General features: G+C 47.8%; 1 protein-coding gene across 1 annotated transcript in view; it reads left to right on the top strand.

The window, feature by feature from the left end:
• The window catches only part of TTLL11 (tubulin tyrosine ligase like 11), a 223,063-nt gene that overhangs the window by 104,807 nt on the left and 91,135 nt on the right, over positions 1 to 27,121 (top strand). The window lies entirely within an intron of this gene.

The following is a 27,121-nucleotide window of genomic DNA, read 5'->3' as shown; positions in this document are numbered from 1 at the left end:
CATATTTTGTCATCCATCTGTCACTTGGTGGACATTTGGGTGGAAGCCATGAACCGTTTTACATTTTGGCATGCTGTAGATTTCATTTGAAAGCAAAGAATCTTTCCTGCTACAAGAAATTTTTTAAATTCCTGGTTTGCTTCAAACCCCTCACTGTATTGAGAGAAGCACAGACTGTTAGAATCAGAAGGGGTCTTAGAAACCATCCTGCCAGTCAGCAACCTAGTTCAAGAATCTCCCTCCTAAGCGTCCGTGCAGAGGAGCAGCGAGTATGTGGCCTGGGGAGGCGCCGGATGTGGCGTCAGACTGGTCTGGGAGGAAGTTTTTAACCTCTGATCACTGTACTGTGAGCTTGGCCCAGGTGCTCTGTTCTCTGATCTGCGCTCTCGCATGGGGATCAAGGTGTCTCCTTGGCTGGATTGTCATGGTCGTCCTATAAAGAGACACCTAGGAGAGAGCCTCGTGACATCTGAAGACATTAGGCAAATGCCAGTTCTCAGGCCCACCAAGTGGCAGTCAGCCTTTGAAGTTCTGTGGATGGTGACAAGTAAGTCACCAGCTTCCGAGGCAGCCTATTTGACTTAGGGTATACGACGGTTCTGCACCCATGAATCATACAAGACAAAACCTAGACGAAGAAGTCACAAAGCTAGTTAGAGGCAGCATGGGAACCACATTGTGGCTTCCTGACTTCGACACCAGGGTCCACTTTGCTTTGCCACGTTGCTCCATTGACCTCCAGCTTCACCTTCGATTCAGAGCTAAGCTTGTAAGATAAGGAGAAAAAAATCAGGACAATCAATGGAGAGTTTTCCTTTCTTCAAGGGATTTGGGCGGCCTAAGTCTTTCTTTTTTAAAACTCCTATCCCAAGCAGAATGAACAAACTGCATTCCCTGATTATTTAAAAAACAAAGTGATTGTTGCATCCATTGATTCATTTTTGGAAGGTCGGCTTACCCTGGGGAGTCATCTTACTGGTATTTTTCTCCTTTTCCTGAATGTAGATATTTCTGGTAACCAGGTTCCTTTCTCAGGAAGTGCAGCCCTTAGAGCCCCAGAGAAGTGTGAGTGAGGCCAGAGATAGGCTCGGAGGAATCGGAGGGGACTTTGTCAATATCCTGATGCTGCGTAGTGCCCAGGAGCTGTGATATAGACGGCCTGGCCCGTCTCTTACTCAAAAGTGTGTATTTTGGAACACGATTTATATAAGGCACGGAAACCTCTTTCCCCACAGCAACATCTCACCACTCTCTCCCAGTTTCACTTACTTCCTATCCCAGCACAACCTGGTGGATTATAAGGGGAGGAGTCAGGCTGGCCAGGGCATCTTTTGCCCGGATTCAGAGAGGTCTGTCCCCTGAAGACTTCATTGGGAGCTCAGGCTTCACTTCTCACCTTGAGTCCAAGCAAATCCCTTGGATTCTGCACCATGTCTAGAGCCACTGAATTAAATGGATTCCCAAATTAGGTTGATTCTACATAAAATCTGGGATAAAGGTGGAACATTTACCAAGGAATGTAATTCTGTCCGGTCCTGGAAAAGAATATCAAAAAACCACATGAACCAGAGGTCGTCTAAGCCCAGAACCCTGCCACTTAAACTGGCAGTATATCCTGGGGAAATCCCCTCAATGGGAGGGAAGAGAGACTCCTAAAGTGTCTAGACTAAACATGCCTTCGTCAGTGCGGGACACTATCTTTCCCATCAGAGAGTGCTCTTCGGCAAACAGTCCTTCAGAAGAATCATCTAGCCATCCTGACCAACGGCCCATCCTTGCTTGCACAGCTGACATTTTGCTGAAATTCTGGGTTTCACCGATTCCTAAGGATTCATTTGGGGCAAGACCCTACAGATCAGCACACACTGACCCCAAGCACCTTTGAAGATTTCACATAAACCAGGAGTCTGGGTCAGAGAGAGACGGATATTTGCAAATTTATTTACATGTCATTGACACCATGTGAAGATTAGAGAACCAGCTATTGGCTTTTAGAGTATTTACTGACTTACTGTGTGCCAGGGAGAAGTCTTACAAAACTGAATTAGCTCACAGGCCAATGGGAGAGGCAAGACCCACACATACAAATAAATTTGTAGGGTAGAAAGTGCAAAGTGCCCAAAAGGTAAAGACAAATTGCGAATGGAGAAAAATGTAAGGAAAGATTATTTACCAATAAGAAGAGTTAAAAAAAAAATCAGGCAAGGAGGAGGTGGCATTTGAACCGAGGTTTAAAGGATGAGTAATATTTGAAACACACAAATGGAAGAATGTCCCTGGTGGAGGAAACGAAGTCATGCGGCTCTGTTGGGGGAACTTCAGGAGTTCAAATCAGCTGGAGAGGCAGGTGCACGAAGTGGGTTCACAGAGAGGGGGTGTTGCTGGGGAAGCAGATGAAGACCCAGAGGCCAGAGGGGGATGGCCTTGAATAGCAGCCTAAGAAAATCAAACCTTGCTTTCAATTCGCAGTAACCATGAGCCCATTAACTACACAAAATTTTGTGTATCTGTGAATTTTTCCTGGAGAGAAGGCTAGACATTTCATCCTGTTTTCAAGAAATTGAGGACCCAGCAGTCCTATTATCATCAGAGGCCACAGGGAGCTGGAACAATTTGTCCAAGGTTGGGTGGTTGTGGCTTCAAGATACATTATGCCCTCTGTACCTCGAAACGTCTTACATTTTGGATGGCAGTCAGCAAACTAGAAAAATGTGTGTGTATTTTCAAGTAAGAACAGACAGGAAATGACTAATGATAAGTGCATTATGTTATGGGCAAGAAATAAAACCTGACAACTCTCTTCCATTTCAAAGTGTTTAAGCATTAAGTCAGAAGTAACCAGTAAAAGCCTCTTTCGCATGAAGTTTGTTGAACAGGAACCGTTTTCGAGACTTATGGGGAAGGTGGAATTTCCTGAGCTGAGTGAGAGTGTCATTTCAGAGGCCGTTAGACAGGAGCCCAACCCCTCCGCCCGCAGGCAGTCCCGCTGTCCCTCTCACCCCAGCCGGGAGCAGATGGGACACTAGACAAGCATATGGCCAGTCAGTCACCATTGTGGAGTGGTATGGAATTCTGCGGGGGCCCTTCCAGAGTCGTTCCAGGTAGTGGTGGGGGTAGCAAATGTATCTGGAAACCTCCTTATGGGAGATGCTTCAGAGAGCCTTAAATGTTTATGTGCTTTTTAACGAGGGGTTGTTAGCTTTTGGGAAGGAGGCAGTGTGGCCTGGCTTCAGGAGACCAAGGTTTTGGTACCGGTTCTTCTTGGCCTCCGATAAGTCACTGTACTTTCCTGCACCTGGTTTCATCTGAAACAAAACCACGCATGAAAACAAGGGAGAGCCAGATCTGTTTAGCTCTTGCCTTGGGAGAGAATGGAGGTGAAACGCTGTAGCGTACCAAGGAGATATGCCCCCGTGGGGTGTTATCATATCACCGCCTGCGTGGGTTCGGGCCTTCCCTGCAAACTTCGGGCAGGGACTGTTTTTTTATCTTCAAGTCCCGACCAGGAGCAGGGCCTTAGGAGTGGTGGGTTATCTCCCGTGAGGAAGCTCTGTGGCCAGCTACGCGGCTCCTTCATTGCCAGTAATGTTCAAAACCAGAATGAATAAAGCGGGAGCCAACGTGCCGAGAACCCCGGCGTACGGCAGGCTGTACACGTGACACAAGAGAGAGCAGGACCAGACAGAAACCTGCTTGTGCGTGGCTGTGCGTCTCAGACTGCGAACTGTGGAAAGTTCAGAAGAAGGCAGGGTGAGCCAAGGATTAGGTGGAACCCCGTGAAGTGGTTGACATTAGACTTTTTTTTTGGAACTATGAGAATGGCAGTTTCCAATGATTCAGCTAATAGCTGGCCTGGAGTGGTCAAGGCACCCTTCCTGAGGGAGGTGGGGCTTATGTTCCCGTGGGTTGGGTTTGGTGAGAAAATAGAAACAAGTTTTGGGGAGAAAGGATGGAGGCAGGAGAGGTTAAGCAGGGCTGGGGAGGTTCATGGCAGGCCAGGACCACCAGTCATGCTTCCAAAAGGGCCCTTTGAGATGGAAAGAACAGAGGCTTCTTCTCTGCAACATACTTCCTATTAATTGTTTTCTCATTATAAAAGTAGTATGTGCTTATTGTCAAAAAAATTGGAAAATACTGAAAAGTGTATAGCATGAAAGAACAATCTCGCTCAGATTCAAGCACCCAGAGTTAACCTTTATTAACTTTTTAGTTCATAAAAATAGTATGTTCTTCTATTTCGTTTTATAGTTGAGGCCATATGATCTACATAAATTTTTTGTGCTGTTTTCATTTTCCTCCTTTGTATGTGACAGTAATTTCTCCTTCGTGTTAGCAACTCTGTAAGTATCATTCGCGTCAATGGCTGGGCCAGAGTCGGCCTCCGTATTGGGGAATGTTTAGTTTATTTCCAGCATCTTGTGCTTAAAGCTCTGTGTGCAATTTAGGATGTTGTCTTAGCATCGAGGGAGCCCCTGAGGAAGCAGGGGAGGAGACCCAATCGTGTTTTGAGTGCACAGGTAGGAGAGCGTGGTGGGTAAGAGTGGGCGCCCTGGAGTCAGATGCTCGGGGGTGAATCCAGGCACTGCCACTGACAGCTGAAAATGATACAGAACTTTCTCCCCTTTCTGTACTTTGGTTTTTTCATCCGTAATAGGCAGTCTGCAGTAGGTTGTTTGTAAAGCTGCAAAGCAATGTGAACTTCTTAATTTGGAGGAAGAGAAAAATGCTGCTTATTTCTAAAAGACTACTTGCCATGGGAAACGTCCACTCTGAGTGTATTTAAATAAGCCAAATAATTTGTGTAACCTGGGGACTTGCTTTTTTTAAGGGAAAAACAGCGCAAAGGAAGAGGTGGGGAAAGTAAGTGGGAAGGGAGCTCCGGCGGTGACAGGTTCATCTTTGGCTGCGAGGATGGATTTGATTTCCCTCTAATTATCTGCTAGATTAAAAGGAGTGAAAGATCAAAATTAAAGCCAGTTGTAGTCATCATTTGAAAGCCCTTGGATATCACACCAAATGGTGGGCAATATCCTCCAGTTGCTTTCGTTCTTTTGATTCAATTTCTATTTTTTCCTTCACTTTCAATAGCATAAGAGCCCCTGGCAACCCTCCCCACAAAGGCTAATGTCAGGGGGTGGGAAGAGGTGGAACTCGAGCAGCTCAGAGCCGTGGGACCCACCCCCCCGCTCATCCCCCTCCAGGGGTGCCCACAGCCACAGTAAGGCTCAGCGTAGAGCCGTTCAGTGTGTTCTCCCTGCTGGGGCGGATGACTTCATTTGCTTGGAGGGGATCACTTTCTTCCTCGGGACGGTCCGCACCTCTGCAGCACCAGAGGCCAAGCGGGAGAAGCTGCCAACACATGCATGCATGCATGCGTGTGCGCATGAATGAATGTGTGTGTGCCTGAATGCATGTGTGTTTGCATGAATGCACACGTGTGAGTGTGTGCATGAGTGCATGCATGTGTGCGTGAATGAATGCATGTGTGCATGAATGAATGTGTGCCTGAATGCATGCATGTGTGCGTGAATGAATGTGTGCATGAATGCATGTGTGTGCGCATGAATGAATGTGTACATGAATGCATGCATGAGTGCATGCGTGTGCACATGAATGAATGTGTGTGTGCACAAATGCATGCATGTGCACATGAATGAATGAGTGTGTGCATGAATGCATGCATGTGTGCATGAATGAATGTGTGCATGAACACGTGTGTGTGCATGAATGCATGCATGAGTGCATGCATGTGTGCACGAATGAATGCGTATGTGCGTGAATGTGTGCGTGAATGCATGTGTGCGTGAATGCATGGGTGTGTGAATGAATGCATGTGTGCGTGAATGCATGTGTGTGTGCATGCATGCATGCACGTGTGCATGAATGAATGAGTGTGTGCTTGAATGCATGTGTGTGTGCATGAATGAATGAGTGTTGAGGGATCGTTCCATGTGGTCCCGTGCTGGAGGCTGGGGCAGGGATGCCTCTGAGCCTCTGCACGGTGCAGGGTGCAGAGGGAGCACTGGCCGCAAGGTGAGCAGGATGGAGGCAGTGAGAGGGGCCTGGGCAGAGAAAACAAGTCACCACAAGGACCCCAAGGCAGGAGAGCATGGGGTTCTCAGGGCCCAGAAAGGAGTCCAGAACTCCAGCTGTGTGGCTTGTAAAAGCTCCAAGCTGGAGACAGTCTAACTGTCTGCCAACAGCAAAATACACCAATCGTGGGTACTCACTCTCTGGAGTGCTCTATGTCAGTGGAAATGTGTGAGCCACAGCTCTGTGTGTTGATATGGACGGTGAGCAAAAGAATATCTGCAGTAGGATTCCAATGAAATAAAATGCAAAACAGGCAAAACGCAACTTTATTTTGCAGAGATGTAACTCTAAGTGGCCAAAACATGAAGAAAAGCAAGGACAGGACGCGAGAGTTTCGGAGAGTTACTTCTGGGAAGGGATGGGGAGAGCAGGATGTGACCTGAGAGGGGCACAGGTGGGCGATAGAGACCCCAGCCGCACTCCAGGTCTTCATCCAGGTGGTGGCCCGGTGAGCTGGCATTTCTCTGTGAGCGCACACATCTGTTTTAGGTGCTATCCCACATGTGTGACGGAGCGCAGTGTTACCGGTGAACTTAAGAAGTCCGGCATGGTAGGACGATAGCATAGAAGCAGGGAGGGAGTCAGGAGACAGGGCCAGGTGCTGCAAAAAACCAAACTGGGGTGAGGCGAGGCGAGGGTGGGTGTGGGGCAGCTGGGAGTTTTGAGACGGTGGTTGTGTGGGTTCGGTGGCAGCGGTGGGGATGGAGGGAAATGTTGCAGCCACGAGGTGTTTAGGGGGATGAGGGGATAGGACTCGGGGTGAGTCAGATGTGAGCAGTGAGGGTGACGGAGGACTCAAGAAAGGGGATAGTTAGTACCTGGAGAGATCAGGCGACGTTCCACAGGCCTGGGGTTTGGGAGTCTACGCATCTGGGAGGGGTCGGAGGGCCAGTGATGGGAGCGTTCACTGTTGTGCGCACATGTGCCAGCCTCGGCTCGGAACAGGTGCATTTCAGCACACCAGGACCTCTCCGAGGCTCCGTAAGGGAGAGCGCCCAGAATCTGTCCTCAGAGGCCTGGTTGGGAAGTGGGATTGGGCATCCCCCTGCTCAGAGGAAAAGGTGGAAGAGAAGAAAAGACCCCAAGGGCCGGCATGTCCATTTTTAGCTTGCAAGGTGGTTGGGTGGGAGAGGGATAGACTCTCTGTAGACCCCAATGGGCAGAACAAGGAAACAGGGAGGAGATTTGCAGAGAGATTGATTTAAGCTCAAAGGGGAAAAAAAAAAAAAAAAAAAACAACCCAAACGAAAAAACAACCTTACCCGGCCTGAAATGATAACGGTTGACTCAGAGGAGTAGTGAGTTCCTTGTAGCTGGAAGTTTTCAAGCTGAGACTAACTGACCACAAACAGAGAAGGAGCATGAGCTCTGAGATCAAACAGACGTGCGTTCGGTTCCAGGACTTGTGATCGTGGGCAAGTTGCCTGATCTCTCCGAGTCCCAGTGTCCTCCTCTGTACAGTGGGACAGTGGGTGGCTGCGAGGATCACATAGGGACCGACGCAGGTCTCTGGGCACACGCATTCCACACTATCTCTTGAGTTCCTTCTGAGTACATGACACGTGTTATCTGGTTCAGCTGTCACCAGCTTGCCTGCAGGCCTGCCCTTGACGTTAGTGGGGCCTGAGAGAGTACACATTGAGGTCCAAGCCTCCTGCCAGCCCCTCCTCCTCTTCCCACTCCTGACTCCATCCACCATTGCAAGGGGTGGGGAGATTCTCCAGTTCACACGCCTAAGCTCTGTGCGCACTGACCCCCACCCCGAGCGGGTCAACTTGGCTATCCATCAGGTCTGGGGGGAGCGCACCAGAAGCACCATTCGCCCTTGAAAGGATGGCCTCAGCCATTTAGGAGGGGACACCAGGGTCCTGCGTACCGGAGGGTGTGGGGCACAGACCCCATGTGGGCACATCTGCTTGGCCTGGAGGACTCCTTGCCCCACAAGGAGGAGGGGGGCTACCAGAGTTGGGCTGAAGCGGGACCCTCTCCAGTGGAGAGCCCAGGGCACGGGCTGGTTGCCAGGTCTAAGTGCAGTATCTTCTGCAGGATTCTCAAGTGGTAGTGCTTCGTTATCTCGGGGCTGCTTGGCCAGGAGCCCTGCTGGGGCCTCAGCGGCAGGCTGAGAGGAAGGAGCAAAGCCAGGAAACTGGGGGAGAAGCGAGGGGCTGGCGAGAGGTGGGACGGGGCCAGCAGCCCAAATTAGAATCTGGGTCAGGTTTCTCAATTCCTGGCGGTGGCAGGAGGGGCCTCCTCATTTCAGGCCATCTAGCCAATCTGAGGAAGGACTGAGAACACAAGTGCTTCCCCTGGGCGTGGGGCAGGGGCTGGGGGTGGGAAGAAAGTGGCAGTGACCAGGCCTCAGCCACGGAGCCTGGAGTTTGAGATAGAACCGCTGCCCTGTTAGCATCGCTGGCGTGGCACAGCTGGGCATCAGACTTTGGGTCTGAGTCAGCAAGCCCCCCCACCCTGGGCCCCCTTCTGCTGGTGTTTCCAGGCTGCTCATGCGCTCCCTGCTGAGGCCAGCACGGGCTGCAGGGCTGGATGGAGGCGGAGTCCTCAGATGCAGGCCCTGAGCGCCCGCAGCTGAGTAGGGGCAGAGCGGCGGGTCTGCACAGGCTGTGGATGGGTGAGTCCCAAACTTCAGCAGCCGGTCAGAACCGCCCCCCCGCAGTGGGGAGAGGTTGTTCAAGGCCAGATGGCTGAGTCCCACCCCAGCATTCTGATCGTTCTGCATTTCTTACAGGGTCCCGGGTGATACAGATGCTACTGGTCCCGGCACAACACAACCCTTTGAGAACCACTTGCCTGCCAGCCCTGGGCCTTATGTGCACCCCAGACCATCTGAGGACTCTGGGCAGCAGCCCCTCGGCCCCTGTTGGGGTCTGGCCCTGTGCTCGCAGTTGGGTGGTCAGGAGGACTCATCCTTATGCAAAAGAGATGGACGAGGCCCCTGGGGAAGGGGAGACACTTCCAGACACTGGAGACACTTTGCCAGTAATACAACCCTAGTCTTGGGTGTCACATAAGACCACAGAATTGAAAAGGCAAAGCAGAGATATTGCATAAATTCGTGTTTTTATTAGCGTTTCCTCTCCCTGCCTTTCTGTGCAGGCTTCTTAAGAGGAGTCAATATGAAATGATTGTAAAATCTAACTTTTAAGGCACAATCCACCCCCTTTGACGTGGTTCTTCCAACGAGGCGGAAATGTTGCAGTTTTTCATCTCTTCCTCCTCTTCCAGCTGGTTTGCAGGCCAAGTCCTAGATGCATTCTTAATTTGAGCCTTCCTCTACAGCAGAGCAAGTGGTGGGGAAAATTTTTTCTCTAGGCAACAGCAACATTTCTGTCTCATTGGTTCAGTTTCGTGCTATAACATGACAGCTTGTGGGGCCACGGATTCGAACTGAGGTCCTCCTAGGAATGCATCGTTCACGATCAGTGAATATATCAGGTTGCAGATTTTAGCCATTTCATTATTGCAAATGCAAATGAATGCTTCCTGGCCTCATGAATATTTTAAAATGTATTTTTACAAACTACAATAGACAAGTTGTAATTCACTCCCAAATTTCATTGTCGTCCTGAACCACTTCCTATTTCAGCATTATCCAATTATCCCGAGGCCGTGAGCTCTATGTGTCTTTGGGGAATTTGGTGGCAGAATTACTTTGTCCCAAACCGTGGAGGAATCGAAGACATTTCTAGGGAACAGGTCATCTTAGCCCCATTCAGTTTGTCCTTGGATCTGTAAATGTCCTTGCTGGAAATGGAACTTGGAGCAATACTTTTTAAAAATGGAGGTGAAGTATTGTATAGGTGACAAGAAAGGGTTCTAGAACCCAGTGGGCCTGGGTTTGAATCTTGGCTTTTCTTTCCTCTTGCCCACTGTGAAACATGGGGCAGTTACTTAACTTCTCAAAGTCTCTGTTTCTTCATCTTTAAGGCGCAAAGAATAATAATAACTGCTTTTAATGGGATTATTGTGATTCTTAAATGAATAAAAATACATAAATCTGTAGCATGATGACTGGACATAAGTATAATAAGTGGTAGTTATTTGACAATTATCCTTATTGCTGTCATTATACAAAGTGCCTGTCACAGCACCGAGCACATAGTTCAATAAATGGTAATTATTATTACTATTATTATCATTATAATTCGTACAGATGGACATATAGCAGGAACAGAGTTTTCCACCGTGCAAATTATATGTTTTATTTTTTAAGATATGTGAGCCAAGAGGAATTTACATAAGTAAATGAACATTTTAATGAAGTTTAGCAAGATTAAAGTAAATCAACGGTGCTCATATAAATAGTTTAATTAAGGTAATCCCTGATGCAAAACATTTGTTCAATTTGTGCCTCAAAATGAAAACGGGTTCTGTGGATTTTTAGGAACTTCTCCTCTTTGCTGTGCATGAGTATGGGGACCTTAAATAAGAACAGCCTGGGGCGCCTGGGTGGCTCCTTGGGGTAAGCATCTGACTCTTGGTTTCGGCTCAGGTCGTGATCACAGGGTCCTGAGATCAAGTCCTGTGTTGGGCTCGGCGCTCAGTGTGGCATCTGCTTGAGATTCTCTCTCTCTCCCTCTCCCTCTGCCCTTACCCCTGCTCGTGCTCTTCTCTCTCTCTCAAATAAATAAAAAAATCTGAAAGGAGAGGAAAGGTGAGGAGAGGAGAGGAGAGGAGAGGAGAGGAGAGGAGAGGAGAGGAGGGGAGGGGAGGGGAGGGGAGGGGAGGGGAGGGGAGGGGAGGGGAGAGAAGGAAGGAAGGAAGGAAGGAAGGAAGGAAGGAAGGAAGGAAGGAAGGAAGGAAGGAAGGAAGGAAATAGTCTTCTCATGGGAAGGCAGCTCTGCCCATAGGGGAGAAGATGTGGGCTGGGAGTCAGGATCCCGGGCCTCGCCCTGAGCTGGACTTTGGGACTCCCCACCTTTCTCTGGACTGTGGCTTGTTCATCCCCAGACTCTGCCGCGGCCGGTAAATGCTGTGATTTTCTAAGTGCTTGTGATTTGTTCCCTTTACAAAAGAGAGATAGTAAAAACTAAAAAGGAAGATGTCATCCCTTAAAAACCCTGAGACTCTGCAAATTTTGCCAGTAGCTTTTAAACCCCCAGGCATTAGGTGCCGGATATTTGAGGGTGGCTTCGTTGGAAGCGGTTTTATTATCCAGAGTGTAAGCACTTGCACTAAATGTGTTTTTGACGGTCTGTTGCCACCCAGCTTCTTGCTTCCAAACAGGATGATTTGCTTCTCCGTTGCATTTGGAAGAAACATGTCAGTCCTGGTTACCAACGTTAATTAGTTTGGAGAAACAGCATTGTGTTTCTAAAAATAGTTGTGATGCAAAAGGCCATTTTGTGGTGTTCTGATAATCCGGCTGCTTCGTCGGGGGTGACATCAGGAGGCTTTGCATGTCGTTCTTGACCCAAGTTCATTGCTAGCACCTTGGAAGCTGGTGAAGCCGTGCTTAGGATCCCTGGAATGGTGCTCCTCCCTGTGCTTAGCTACTGGGGATGTGGACAGTGCCTCCCGTGGTTTGGATCTCAGCATTCATTACCAGTGGCGTGTCGGTGGGAATCTCTCCTCCGGTCTTGGAAGCCTGTTGAGTTGGCCTGTGACAGCTGGATAGTGTGAATGCATGATGTCAGTGAGGCAGACAGACGAGCCTTGCTGTGAGACAGGGAAGGCCTGCCGGCGTGGGAGACCTGGACCCTCATCTTGGCTCTGCCCCAGAGCTGTTTCTGGAGGCCAGACCTGTGCCGGGGCCTGTGGATGGGAAGGGAGCTCTGCGCGGCTCCCCTGCCCAGGTCCATCATCTGGACTTTATCTCTTCACGAGGGGCTTGGGCTTGATGGCTGAGGACTCTTTCTGTTCTTAACATTCTGTTGGCTCAGTTATTGGTAATAATGGTTAACAAGTCTCCAGCTCGTTGTTTCAGTGGGCAATTTGGTACAACTCCATCCGCAGGCAGATCTCCGGCTGAGTTCCAACTTACCCCAAAATGCGTGCTTAGTTTCTGAGCTTGGTTATACCCCCATGTCAAGTTTGTTGTTGGCTCTTTTCTGGGGAGCAGGCAGTCTCCATAAACTGGTTCTTGGCTCCCTTTCAGTAGTTGAAAAATGCTTTGGTTAATTTTCTATTCTGGGCTCTTAGTGGCATTCAGATTGCTTTATGTATTAGCTCAGATGAAGATCTCCGCATCGGTAGGGGCATGGCATTGTCTTGATTTATGATGTAGTCATTTGAAGCTGTGTTTTCTCTTTTAGTTTTACATTTGAGTTATTTTTGGTGATATCACCCTATTCTCCAATTTTTGTCCTCCTTAAACTCTTGTGTTCTAGTCTGAATTACAGGGATCGCACTCATACAGTGTAGTAATGTTTTGGGCGATTTATCATACACGTGCTGACATTTAAGCTGCATCTTCTTTTAGGAAAGAGCTCTGCCCCTTTCCCGGCTTTATCTGTGGAAGGGGGATCATAATCGTTAGAATCTCTGAAGAAGGCCCAACCCACAGCCCTCTTTTCTGCCTAAGTTCTGAAGTGATCAGGAATCAGACCGAGGAATAAAGGGGCTAAGGGCCAAAATATCACTTTCGCTATGGAAAAGGTGATGTTGGAGATTGTGTCTTATGTCCAGAGGCGAATGTGCCTCCTGTTGTTGAGTCCAGAGTGGGAGTTCTGAGAGCCCGGTTCCCCACTCACACCAGCAGGACGGCGGGAACCAGAGCCAGCCCTGGTGGCGGAGCCTGTGCTCCCAAGAGGACGGGAGGAAGGGCCGAGGGGCTTCCCCCCAGTTTCTGTCTCCACACTCCCCAGTCAAAAAGACCTTAATTTCCTCAGGGCTAGAGTGAGGTGGGGCAGAGAGAGGCCAAAGGTGTTATGCTGAGTCCCTCCTGTCACATGGAAAGAAACATCTAGGGTGGGGAAACAGTGTCTCCCCTCCCCCAAAGAACAACCATACTTACCTCACAGGAAGCAGAGTAGTTAAAAGGGGTTAAAAGGATAAGACCCTGGAGTCTGACAGACCCGATCCAGAACCCTAGTCTCCACTTCCAGGCTGTGTGGTCAGAGATGAATTCCTCTACCTCTCTAAACCTCACCTGCATAGCGGGAGAGAGAGGCCGTCATTGTGAAAGTCAAGTGAGATAATCTGTAGGATGCCAGGCACATGGTAAGTGCTCGATAAAGAATGGAAAGTCAAAAGAGATAACATGTAGAAATGTCTTTTGCCAATGATAGACTTTCACAGAAATCTAACGAAGTATTATTATTTGTGCTGGTGGTATTCGTAAAGCACTGAATCCCCTTACCACCCAGGAGCATCAGTGCCCCCCTGTAGGCGTCTTTAAATGGGCTGGGGGCACCTGGTGCCTGGTGACGCATGTCACCTCTATCCGCCCTTACAAAGATCACGAGCCAGAAGGGAAGAAGAAATGAAGTTAACAAGAGACTCCCTCGCATCGAATGGCCATTCCTCTGATTCCAGCTATTTTTGTAGATTCTCCTGGAAACTGCCATGTAATTCGGGAGCAGCCACTAGAAAGTCTTCCCTCCCTTTAATTTATGCTGAAAAATCATTAGTAGGCCTTTGACACAGGCTGAAATGCTGCCGTCAGGCTCCGAGGGCCAGCTCCGTTTGCCAGAGGCAGGCTTTGAAGGGCACTCAAGAAAGAAAAGGGGGGGGGGAGCTTCCCTCTGCCTCCTCTTGTCCTTCCGGTCACCACCAACAGCGTCACATTCACGGTGTTACTGTGGCCAACTACGTTCTTGTCTAGCCTTTCCCACAACCGTGTGAGGCTGTATTAGTCCCCTGTTACCGTTACAGCGTTTGCCCACCAACTTGGGCAAGCCCGCTCACATGAGAAGAGCTAGCAACATCTCAAAGCCCGGAAGGAGACCCCGTAAGGCCCCTTGCAGCTGTCGTGTCATTGACATTTGGGGTTAACCAGCACAGCACCCCTTTTCTTGGCAACTGTTATTGCTAGTATCTAGCCACAGCTGCATTTTTTTTTTTTTTGGTTTTGTTTGTTTTGCGTTGGTTTTGTTTGTTTTGTTTTTGTTTTTGTTTTTGTTTTTGTAATGACATTTGTTTTTCTCCCTTAACCAGGGAGCATTCGAGCATGGCCACGAGGAGCGGGGCTCTTTGCAAGGTCCGCGTCGCACACTCTGTCCTTAGGTCAGACCCTCTTGCCTCTGTCCTGGTGGAGAAACCATACCCCTCAGCACCAGGTTTTGAGGATATGAATGGTTGGAGTTTCATTCAATCTAAAGAAATTTATAAGCCCCTACCCTCTTCCAGGCCAAGGGGTGGAAATGAAGTGACAGTCCCTATCTTATATGGTTGAGGTGGGAAGTGGAAAGTGCCTACAACAGTACCTGGCATATGGTGAGCACTCGATGAGAGCAGCCACAGTGTTATTCTTGGTGGTGGCCTTGGGGAGCTCCCGGCAGGCTGGGAATGTCACTTCAATAGACAATTCCGGTACCGTTGCATGAATACAGTGGTACAGGCTGCCCAGAGGGGAAAACACAGAGATTAGGCTGGGGAAGGGCTGACAGCTCTGTTGGATGGAAGCACTGAAGACTTGGGCCATGTAAGCTGGGGCAGAGCAGGCTTGGGATGACTGGTAACTATTCTCACGTGTAGGAAGGTCCTTGTGGGAGGAGCACATTTATTCGGTATGGTTCCAGAGCCGAGAATAACAGAATATCCCGTAAGGCAGATTCTGGGTAAATATTAGCAACATTTCCTGATGATCAGGGTTTTCTAAAGCGGAGCAGGGCTGCCTCAGGACCCTGCTGTCTGTCACCAAAGGGCCTGTGCAGAGCCGGGGAAGGCGAGAGGTAGAGGAGAGAGAGCCCAGGCTTTGGTACCAGAGAGCCACACTTGAGCCAAATTTGTGCACTTGCCACGTGATCCCAGGCAGGTCACATGACTCATCAGACTCTGCTTTTCTTGCAAGGACCCACCGTCAACTGCAAAAGCACTTTCTGAACTGGGGAACCATGCAAAGTGTTACTTTTGCTTGCCGGCATCCCTGTAATTACTGCTGAACATGTCTTCATTATGTCTCAGTAGTAAATGCTTGCGGCTTGAGTTAATTAATGAACCAATGATTTTCCCCCAAACCTGGCCCTGAAGCTTGAATTTGGGTCTCATCCCCAGAGCCTAGTATGTAGAGTAGACTCTAATTTAAAATATACTGCGGGAAGGAATGAAGGAGGGACTAAACATGGTCATCACCGCTACCTAACGTGGTAGTCATTGAGCTAAGCACTTTACACGCATCTCATTTCATCCTAAACACAGTCTCATGAGATGGCCCCAAAAGACAGAGTATCTGACCCAGGATGATAGTGGTGATGCCTGCGTGGATGGGAGGCTGGCCCAGCTGGCCTGTGGGTCACGCTCTCCTTTAAGATTCTGCATTTCTGGGGCAGCTACACTCTTGGTGAGAAATGTGTGGCCCTGTGACTGGGGGAGACACTCCCCTTTGGGTCCCCCTGTCCCAGACGGAGCCAGGCTCTCAGCTTGCATTGGGTTGTGTTCTGGCTCCTGAGTGGCATCGTGTCCACACTAACCTCAGGCAGGCAGTGGAGACAAGGAAGGCAGTGCTTCCCTCACCCCTCAGTGGTCCTGCAGTGCTACCCCTCCGGGAACAGTCTAACTCACCGCGGAGGATCGCCGCAGCCCCCCACTCGGCAGCTAGAGTCTAGGGCTGTGGATTCTGTGATCCCGAGTATCGCTGAGAATCTGCCACTGCCTACCTCGCGCTTTGGGCAAGTTGTTCTTCAAGGCTCGGTTTCTAGATCTGTAAACTGAGACAATATCGGGGCACCTGGATGGCTCAGTCAAATGTCTGACTTCGGCTCAGGTCATGATCTCGGGGACCTGGGATCAAGCCCCGAGTCAGGCTCCCTGCTCAGTGGGGCGTCTGCTTCTCCCTCTCCCTCTGCCCCTCCCCCTGCTCACACACTGTCTCTCTCAAATAAATAAATAAAATCTTAAACAAAAACAAAGACAATACCAATCTCTTACAGTCATTGTGAAGATCGATGTCAAATGCTTGTTTAGTCCATCACTTGGCAATGGAAGGGCTCAGAAAGTGGCATAGAATGGCCATCAGCAACTGACTTTCAGAGTTCTCAGACATGGTAGATGTCACTGGGTGAACGGTTGCTACTGTAGATAATTACTATAACTTCCCTAATTGCAGAAACATACATAACACCATTTTCCCCATCCATGTAATATTGAGGTGCACGGATTTGGGGCAATTATCGGATAAATAAACACCAAAGCTTAAATCAGTGACAATTTCCTTCCTGCCCCGAGTATCTCCACTTCTCAGTATGGAGAGCTGTCCAGAGTCAGGGCTCTGGTGTCCATTCTGCCACTGCTGTGTTCCCACTGAGCTCACATAAGGATGGGACTGCCGCTGGAGAAACCACCACTGTCTCATCTGTTAAATGGGGGTAACTATAGCCACTTCATAGGGTTGTCGAAAGGATTAAATGAGATCCGGGGATGGGGCTTGACACTGAGAGTTGTTCCATCGATGTCAGTTCTAGTACCAAATATGAAAAGGACGAGCTCAGTGTCGGCTTGTAAAAGGAGGCCCTCAGTAAACAGGACTTTCTTTTATTCCTTTTCAATTTACAATCTCCTTCAATCCTCTGAAAGCACGGCGCCAGCATAACTAGGCTTTATAGCATCGAGCCAGCTGACGGAGGAACCACGCTGTGAGGGAAAAATGCCCCCGGTCTTTGTTCAGCGGGGACCACTTGCAGCTGAGCTCGGAGCTGGCTCCGGGAGATCACGGGGGCGAGCAGCTCCTGTGAGTCTCTCCTGTTATTCCTTAATAGGTGGCTCCGATCCAGCGTTCCAATATTGGAACTCCACACATCTAGCAGCTAAGGCAGGGACAGGGCTGCCAGGCGACCTGTCTCAGAGAACAGTTTCTATGATGCTCCCAGCGGCTGAGGCCGGGAGCAAGCACCTGCAGACACCTTGTTCCACACTTCGGGCTTCCTTTGTCGCTGCTGCTAAGTGACTCCGAGTCAAGCCGCCTCTGGCAAACAGCAGCATGCAAAATGCATTGGTCCCCACGCGGCATCTTAATGAAAATTGCAGATAGACAATTTCCACATACTTGGAGTTTATCTCTTCAAACTCAAAAACTCATTTTTAACTATTTGGGATTGAAATCGTTCTAAAATGCATTACACACCTGCTTCCTGAAATCGAAGGGATATTAATTTGACATTTTTTTCTCTTTTCTTGGTGCCCCGGAGTTAAGAGGTGGGCCAATAAACTGGTTCCCCAAAAGCAAAACACACAAGCAATTGTTAGCCCCCCCCCCAATTGTTAGCATTTGCCTGTTTCTGTGGTGTAAATATTCCCACTACAAGGGATTTCATTCTCTCAGTGGTTTTTAACAACCAGCTGGAAAGACCTGTGAATATTTCTGGGCAGCTTGAGCCCCCGTTGCAGGGGGGAGCAGAGCGGGGTGGAGAGGACAGGGACCCCCAGACCTGGGCAGACCTGGCTTTAGTTCTCATTTTTTGCACTTGAGAGCTGGGCTACCCGGGACAAGATACCTTACCTGAGTTTCTTTATATAAACTAGGATAACAATGACTACACCAATGGCGACAGCAAGGTAGGATAGGTCAGGGGTCCCAAAGTCAAGTGCTGTAGGGGCCAACCAGGTGCCGTCATGATTGCAACAAGCTGGACGGGCACTCTGACAAATATTGAAACAGAGGTTCTCAAGCTTGGCCGGGGAACTTCACCCGAGCCCGAGTCCGAGACCCATCTCAGACCAAGTAAACCAGAATTTCTTGGGGAGCCAGTTAAGTGCAATGTTTTTGTGATTTCCAGAAATCCCATAGGAAGATTAATTGCTATGGCAGGACTCTTTCATGGTGGTTAATTGTGGATTACTTTCTTTAAAGGATGTAGACACTGGCCTGTAAAATAATTTTTCTCTCCAGTATTGTCCTAAATGGCAACAGTGAACTTTGGGTGATGTGGGGACCCGGAAGTAGTGTGGAGTGGAGGGAGGGGGTGTAGGAAGCAGAAGGGATGAGGTAGAAGGCTTGACAGCATTTCTGATTATAAAGGGCCTTGAATGCCAGGCCAAGGAATTTTAGATGTCTCCTGTGGGCAGGGCGGAGGACCCCGTGGGCACTTTCGGAGAAGAACAGCAGCAGCGCGTCCCATAGTGGGCAAGAGAATGGTTCCTGGTGGGCCCATTGAACAGATCAGAGCGAATCATTCATTCTTCAGAGCAATCCCTGCTCCAACCGTGTGTTCCTGCCCTTTGCATTTGTACCAGTTCCCTTTATTTAAAGTTATTTCTTTCACTACATTCGCAGCCCAAACTGGCAGGAACGGGCTGATGCAGGGGAGAGTGAGACTGATGGGACCCCAGAGGACCGCCTTTGTTCATATTATTAACCCGAGTATTTTTCAGAGAAGATGTGATTAAAAGAGATCATCTGGGGTTTGTTTTCTGCCGTATTTTCTGGAGAGAGCATGGCCAACGACCGTCCTTGCACCTGCCTGCCCTCTCCGTGTGCATTTGAAAAAGCAGGTGTCAGGCAGAGCTGAGGGGGGACCCGTTTCTAATTAGTTGCTTGTTAAACCACAGGCCTCCAGACCGTGCTGTTAAAATTACTAGTTAATTCAGTGAAGAAACCCTGATAGTAAATTTTTTCACCCTGAAAACAAGCATATTTGGTTCTTTGCTGATATCACGTTTTTCTGAGATTGTTGTTGTTACTGTTACTGTTACTATTACTGTTTATGGTGCCGGGGGCAGTGCTGGGTGCTTTGCAAATATTATTGTCTTGTTGAATTTTCAAGGGAGCTTTGCAAATACTGGTTTTTCAGTAAAAGAAATGTGGTCTCAGAGAACTGAGTCACTCCCCAAGGTCACGTAGCTGGTGGGGGTCAAGCTCAGCCTTGGGCTGGGCCCATGTCCCTGTTCTTGGCTACAACCTCTCTGCTATGCTGGGCTCATGACTGTCTACTTCCCTATGTTTAATTGGCCATGTTTTCTGATACAGGAATTTGTATTTTGGTTAAATAGCATCTGGAAAATAATAAGAATAATTTTTAAATATAGCTTAAGACGTATAGTATAGACTAGATTAAACACCACTAACACTTCCCCTGGACTATTGTCACTCCATGGAATTCACTTAAAGGAACAAATTCAGTATTTCCCTACGATAGCAATGAAGTTCTAAATTCTGAAATTGCCCCAAGGGCAAGCGTTTAGCTCTTCAGTGATTATTCACGGTGTAACCAGCCTTCCTGGGCCATATTCATCATTTCGTTAATTTGGTCATCATTTGTTCCTCCTTGCAGGAAAATGGTGATTGTATAGAATCACTTTTGATTAGGGATTTGTAAACATCGCAGTAATTTCGTTTTTCACTCTCTGTTAGCTGTTTACTCTGTTAGCTCTTTTTATAATATGAGGATAGATCTATATTCTTTGATCAGACATGAAAAAAGAATCACTCATTGGTTTATTCAGCAAACATTTTCTGGGTACCTCCCATGTGCGCACGCTTTTCTATGGGAGGGGATGGAGCTGTGGAGCCGACCGTGGGGTCTGTTGTCCTGGAGCATACATTCAAAGGAGGGACAGACGCTAAGCACGCAGAGGAGGGAAAGTAGGAAAATGTGGGGGGGGGGGTGCCAGCGAGCACGGCGATGGGCTGGCGATGGGGGTGATGACATGGTCTCATCTCTTTGGAAGACAGACATTTCAACAGAGCGATACAAACACCAGCTTCCAGGCATTTGTAGGTGTAACATTGACTATCTTGACAATGTTGGAGCAACGTGAAGATATGTGAAATGTGGCAATTTGTCATTTCGCTGAAATGTAAATTAGCTTCCACTGGGAAGGAGGGGGTTTTTGCCTCCTGGTAAAAATAACTTGGGCATCACCAGGGAGGTAAGTATTTAGGGAGAGTGGTGCGTCTTCCCTGCGCCCGTGGAAGCAGTCCACATAGGTCCTGTTTCATTTATTAATGCAACGAACCTTTCTTTACCTTAGTGTCTGTTATGGTCTCGACCTAAGAAGCAGAGCTGGGCGGCTCAATCCCATCTTTGACAAGGGAGAAAAAGATGCACAAATAGTTGTAATAGGGTCTGCTCTTAATAGTCATGAGGGACTCGTCCAGAGACCTTTGTGAGTCCTTACATTGACTGCTACTTTTTGTTATGCAGAACTGAACGAATTATTCATCCGTCAGCTGGCCTCATTCACTAGTTTAGTGACTGGTGAATTCCTACCTGCCCCTTGGAAGGGGTGATGCAAGGTCATGAAGGGTGCCTTCCAAATGTCATCTCATTGCATCCTGGTGACAATCGTGTGATCGGGATTGCTGTCTTCATTCCCACTGGCACCTGCCACGACCTTCAGGACTGCGAATGCCGGCCGACCATGCACCATCCTATATTCTGTAGGTCCGGAGTGAAGGAGCATGGTTTACACCTCCTTCTGGAACCAGGGGGCACTAGCCTGGGTCTTGCAGAATGTAAAGGAGCTTGTCAGGCAGAGAAAGGGGGAGTACCAGCAGAGGGGACCACATGTGCAAAGGTGTGATATACGGAAGTACACACTTATTCAGGCAAAAAAGAGATCAGGAACTCGGGGGGAGGGGGGCGGGAAAGTGGCAGGAGATTAACTTGGAAAGGCAGATTGGAACTTGACGATGAAAGGCTCTAGTGCACTTGGAGGCGGGGTCGACAGGATTCCTGTTGGCCACAGAGAAGGAAGGGGACAGAGGAATCAAGGCTCCTCTCACAATTTTGGCCAGAGTGACAGGTGGCACCTGGAAAGATGGAGAGGCTGACCTGTACCACACACACAGCCTGTGGGGGACAGTCCCCAAGACGAGCCAGTTGACACATGAGAGATGAGCACTTTGGACCAAGGTGTTTGACTGTGGAGCTGGAGAGAAGGGCATCGACCAGAGAGAACAGTCCCGGCTCCACTCAGCAGGCCACATCACTGGGATCTGGTGAGCGGAGAGGCTGGAGGGCGCACTGACGATGAGGTTGTGCGGGGAACAATTCACCGAGGTTGGAAATGCAGCAGGGAGGAGAGATTTCAGGGGAAGGAAAGAAGTCGGGCTAGGGGACAGGTTGTCTTTCGGTTACCTGGGGAACTTTGGGTGGAAGAAGTCTAGAGCCTGTCAAAAAGGTGAGACAAATGACATTTTGGCAGGGGCTGTGAAGCCAGACCACACAGCTGCCAACTCCAAGCTCTGCCACCAGCCAGCTAAGTGGCCAGGGCAAGGAACCTGGCCTCACTGAGCCTCAGTCTCCCCTGCGTCACATGGGGGCATCAGCAGCACCCGCACTGTCGGCTGAGAGACTCACATGACAGACGCGCAGAGAGGAAGTTAGCAGGGCGCCTGGCATAGTGTCAGTGCTCCGTGAACACTTGCCATCGTCATCACTGTCACCGTCACTACTGATTTCACAGCCTTTGGCTCATCAGCGATAGTTGAGACCATTGCCAAAGATGAGAACAAGGTGAAGAAGAGAGCTGCCTTCACCTCTGTTTCTTTTAGAAGCTGGGGCCAAAGACATGTTCTAATACTCGGGGCTCACTTGCGTGATGGGTGTGGCTGCACTTGAGACTTTCTTACAATTAACTGCAATTTTAGAAGGGAAGGAGTAAGCCTCTGGCTGTATCTAGCAATCCTGAGGTTCCCCTTACACAAGAGCTCCTTGGAACACACGAGGAAGATAATGACAGGCTCAGCACAGTTAAAATGTTTTAATGGGGAAAAATGCTTGGGAATGGCAGAATCTTAAATGCATTAATTTTCCACATTGTGAAATTAATTGGCTTCCAAATTTCACCGGCTCCTGTCGTAATTGGAGTTCTGGGGACCTTCCAGTTTTCCTGTTACCTTTAGCCAACATTTCTTGGTTCGACGGTGAGTAAAGGCCTCTTTGTTTAATTAGAGTGGAATCACATTTTGAGAAGTTAGTAATCTAATTAAAATTATATTTCCAGTTTATATGAGGTAGAAAAAGAAGAGATCAGCACACGGTCTACGGAGCCTGCTCGCTGCCATGCGTTGGCACGGGCTACCCCGGGAGGAGTGAGACAGGGTCCCTGCCCTAAGGTTGCTCAGGGCCTGCAGACTGGAAACAGTGAAATCAACTCGAGGTGATAAATGGTGTTAGTCCGACAGGGCGCAGAGAAGGAAGTGACTCCCTCTGCCAGCTGGGTCAGGAAGCACTCTCCAGAGATGGTGACATTAGAGGTGGGCCTTGAAGGATGCCAGTCTGACCGAAGGTCAGTTGAGAAGTGTCTCTATGGTCCAGGGAGGGATCGAAGGAAATCGACACTAGCCCCACATCCTGGAGACAGGGAGGAGAAGCATTTTACTTCTCCTGTGGTGGCTGATGGATGTGGGAGAGTGAAGGAGAGGGACCGATGGAGATAGAGAGGAGGTCATGGGCCACAGAGGGTTAGAACTCCAAAAAAGGGAGAGGCGGGTAGGAGGGCAATAGGGACGGAGGGCCAGGGAGGAGGCTGCACATTTCCCATGACTGTTCAATTTTACATCATTTAGAAATAGGATTTATGACCTTCAAACACACACAGGTTCCTCCCTCCACCCTCCCCCCATCTAAAAGCAGAGCGTTCCTATGAAAGCTTCGTACACCGACATGTCCTAAAGTGAAGAAGCAATTACCATTAATTTACATGGAAAACAATGTGAGTGTTCCCAGACCCCAGAATCACTTTTCAGATACCGGAGGACGAATCCTGCTGACGGGTGCCCAAGCCACATGGGGAAGAGAAAGCAGGCGCTCAGAGCTCTGGTGGCGGACGCTGAGATGCTGGGTGTCTTTCTGGGAAGAAGCTGGCCGGGGCCACCCCCGTGCAGGGAGCACTAACTCAGAGTGAACGTCATTCTCGATTTTCTCCTCTTTTCATAAAATCCACTTTGGATTTTTTTCAGTTAGCAGAAAAAAGTACTAATGTAGCTCTTTCGTAAAGGCGAAGTGGAAGAATGCAAACTTTCAAAAAGCGGGGTATACTATCCTCAAAAAATCCCCAAACCTAGCTATTTCAAGCCCTGTGCCGGTAAGCTGTGCCTTGAGAGACTGGGTAGACGTTTGACCTGTGCCGTTGTTGGAATACCCGAGCATGCGCCGGGTTGTTCGGTTCCAGAAATGAAGGAAGACGAGGCAGGCTGGAAGGTGAAGAGGGGAAAGCATTTGTCCCTTCTGGACAGATTACCTTTTCAAGTAGCACAAGAAATTCACTCACCTGTCATCCCCACCACCCTCCCTGTCCCCCTCTGCCTGCTGCTCCGTCGTCCTCTCCTTGCTGAGCAAAAGTAAAGCCATGACTGATGAAATGCTTTTCAGAGCTGTTACTGCGTCTGCCAGGGGCCTGACCTGCAGCCTGCAGGCTGGGCTGAGTCTGGGGGACTGAGGGGCTGAGCCTGGGGGGAGGCCATGGAAGGCCTCGATGATTTCCTCGGGCTTAGGGCTCAAGCTTTGTCTTGTTTTTTCTATTATAAAAAGAATTGTTTTAAAAGCTTTTGATTGAGACATTTTAAACATTCAGAAAACAATATAATGGATATCTGTGCATTTCCCATCAAGATTCTGCAGATGTGAACAATTTTGTCTTACCTACTTTGGATTTCTCTCTCTCTCTCTCTTTTTTTTTTTTTTAAAGGAAGTCTCTTACAGATACGGCATCCCTTCTTTCCCCCCACCCCCTGCCCCAGGAACCACTACGTTCTTTTACTTTTACTCTGTAGGTATGTATTTATAAACACGGTATCAATTTTTATATGAAAGATACAACACTATACATGTATCCTTTTGCAAGTAGCCTTTTGACTTAACATTATGTTTCTGATATTTATCCACTATGATGGATCTGGATCTATGCTGGGTCCATATCATTTACTTTAACAGGTATATAATATTTCACTTAGTAAACCAGTTTATTCATCTATTCCTTCCTTATCAGTTTACTCTTACTAAGGAAAAGCCAGGTTTTTTCTCATCTTCGCTGTTACAAGCAGCGCTGCCCTGAACACCCTTGCACATTGCAGGAGATTCCATGGGGTCTGTACCTACCTAAGAGGCAATGGGCACCTTTTCGGTTACTGGTTATTTTTTAGTATCAGACTTTCTCTGTTTGGTTTGCTGCTGTATATCCTTTGCACTTCCAACAGTGCCTGCTAAATGTTCAATAAACATTTGTTAAAGGAACGAATATTGACAAATGACTCCCCCAAAATGATAGCACTAGCTTGCATTCCCACCCGGTTTGTGAGTACTTCGATTTTTAACATGCTTGCCAACACCTGGTTTTTAAACTTATTCATGTTTGCCAGTCTGATATATATTCAATTGTGTCATATTGTTTTAAATTGCACTCCTGTGATCATTAATGAGGATGGCCATCGTTACAGATTTATTGATCATTGGATTTCTTCCTCTATCAATTCACTGTTCATATTCCTTGCCATTTCTGGTTTTGTTTTGTTTTGTTTTTACTGATTCGTATAAATGCTTTATTTATCTTAGATTAAAAATCCTTTGAAGGTTATATGGGTCATACCTGTGGTTGCTCAGGCTGTCAGTTGTCTTTTACCTTATTTTAGTTTGCCTTTTCATCAACAGAAGTTTTCGATTTTATATAGTAGAATTTATCAGTCTTATTATTTGTTAAGAATGATAGCCTTATTTCTTCCTTTCTAACCCTCATACGTTTTATTTCTTTTTTAAATGTCTTTGCTCTAATGATTACAGGTGTGCTTGCCTTGTTTTGGATCTTAAGGGGAATGCTTCTAACGTGTCACCATTGAGTATGATGTCAGTTGGGGGTTTGGGGAGATGTCTCTTATCAGGTTATTTTATATCATCCTTGCAATCCTAGGATAATCCTTGGTAATGATATATTATTTTTTCATCTTTACTGCCTTTCTTTCCAGGTATTCTCTTTGGTTCTGTTCTTAACTTTATTTTGTCTTTCCAAATTATTTTTCTTCCCTTAGGGTTTGGTTTCTTTTGTTTGAAATTTTGATCATTTTAAACATACTTAGCTCGGATACTGTGGTCTGCCTTGTCTTTTTTCAGGGAGGACCATCTCTTCATGCTTTCAAACTGAGTCTACCCTTTGCTTCCATTGGCTTACATAGCCACTGAGTCACCAAACATTTACTGAGTAACTACTCGATGCGGTAGAGTCTCAGGAGCCAAGGACTTGTGTGAAGAATACTTGTCATACAGTTCGTGCTTACTGTCCACAAATCCCTTGCCCAGTGAAGTGATATGAGGTAGTGGTCAAGAGCCCCGGATTTGGAGTCAGATGAATCCGGATTAAAATTCTGGCTCCATTGATGATTAAGTGTGTCTCCATTAGCAAGTTAGCAAGTTGGCTAACTTTTTTTATTTTTTATTTTTTTTTAAGATTTTATTTCTTTATTTGACAGAGAGAGGCAGCGAGAGAGGGAACACAAGCAGGGGGAGTGGGAGAGGGAGAAGCAGGCTTCCAGCTGAGCAGGGAGCCCGATGCGGGGCTCGATCCCAGGCCCCTGGGATCATGACCTGAGCTGAAGGCAGACACTTAACGGCTGAGCCACCCAGGCACCGTAGCAAGTTGGTTAACTTTTTAAAACTCCAGCTAACGGGCACCTGGGTGGCTCAGTTCATTGAGCATTTGCCTTCCGCTTAGGTCATAATCTTGGGGTCCTGGGATGGAGCCCTGCATCAGGCTCCCTGCTCAGCAAGGGGTCTGCTTCTCCATCTCCCCCTCCTCCTGCTCATGTTCTCTCTCTCAAATAAATAAAATCTTTAAAAAAGATTTAAAAAGTAAAGCTCCAGTTAACTTCTTCTATTACCATCGGACACTAATAGTATCTACTTCGTAGAGTACATCCGAATACCTGTGATATAAAATATTGAGCCCAATATCTGACACATAGTAAGAACCAATCACGAATAGCTCTTGTAATCATTTGTGTCCATTTTCCCATTTGATCCTCACAATTGTTTTATGAGATACATTATTATTCTTCTTATTTGACAGATGTTATATGAGCATGTGGAAACACTTAGTAAAATGTTGGGTTTTTATTAAAGTGTGCAAAGGCATTCTTTGATAAACATAAAACATCATGCAGATGGGAAAGAATGTAATATTCTAGGATGGTTTAAAACCAAATTCTTGCCTATATTCAGAGATGTCATTATAGGAATTTAAAATCATATAAAAGACCCAGAGAAACAGCCTAGCATATTTGAAAAGGAGGGAGCAGAGAAAAGATTACAAATGTCATTTAATAATGTTATTTAGGTGTTACTATCATGTTTTTAAAGTCTCTAGGATGAAGTAGTAAAGTGTTGCAAAATGATTTGCATGGAGCACTAATTCGTTTAAAAATGTATGGTTTATATGCATAGCGGTATTGGAAGGAAACATGCTAAAATGTTGAGTGATGCTCTCTGACCTGTAACATTACAGATAATTTTAATTTTTTCTTTAAGCTTTTCTGTATATTCTAAGTTTTCTACAGATTTTTCCTGCTCTGAGAAGGAAAAGAGGGAGCCAGGGCCCACCTATTACACCTGTGAGAGGGCAGCCTGGCCCCAGGTCCCAGGGGTCTCAGTGCCAGTGGGGCTCCTGCCGAGCACACGCTTGGACCTGGGATCCTGCAGCGGCTGGGCCCTCGGAGGGCAGAACGGAAGTGGAATCTTGTCTCCCCTCTTTCCACACTGCAACTTGATATTCATGGTTTTAATTCACATCCCCTTGCCAGCCTGTAGTGGTCGCCTTCAGCCTGCTAACCAGTACCTGCCCAGGTTGTCTTACTCTTAAGTCTCGGTTAGAGTTAGAAGTTCTCTCCTGTTCTACCAGTGGTGTCTTCCTTTCTCCATCCTCTCATCTTCAGTTCTCCAAGCAGGGAGGCTCTAACTGTGGCCACCCCTATGCAGAGTTAGCTCTT

This window comes from Ursus arctos, unplaced genomic scaffold (assembly GCF_023065955.2).
Source record: "Ursus arctos isolate Adak ecotype North America unplaced genomic scaffold, UrsArc2.0 scaffold_18, whole genome shotgun sequence".
NCBI lineage: Eukaryota > Metazoa > Chordata > Mammalia > Carnivora > Ursidae > Ursus > Ursus arctos.
Note: the sequence above shows the minus strand (reverse complement) of the source record. Positions and strands in the feature narration are given on the sequence as shown.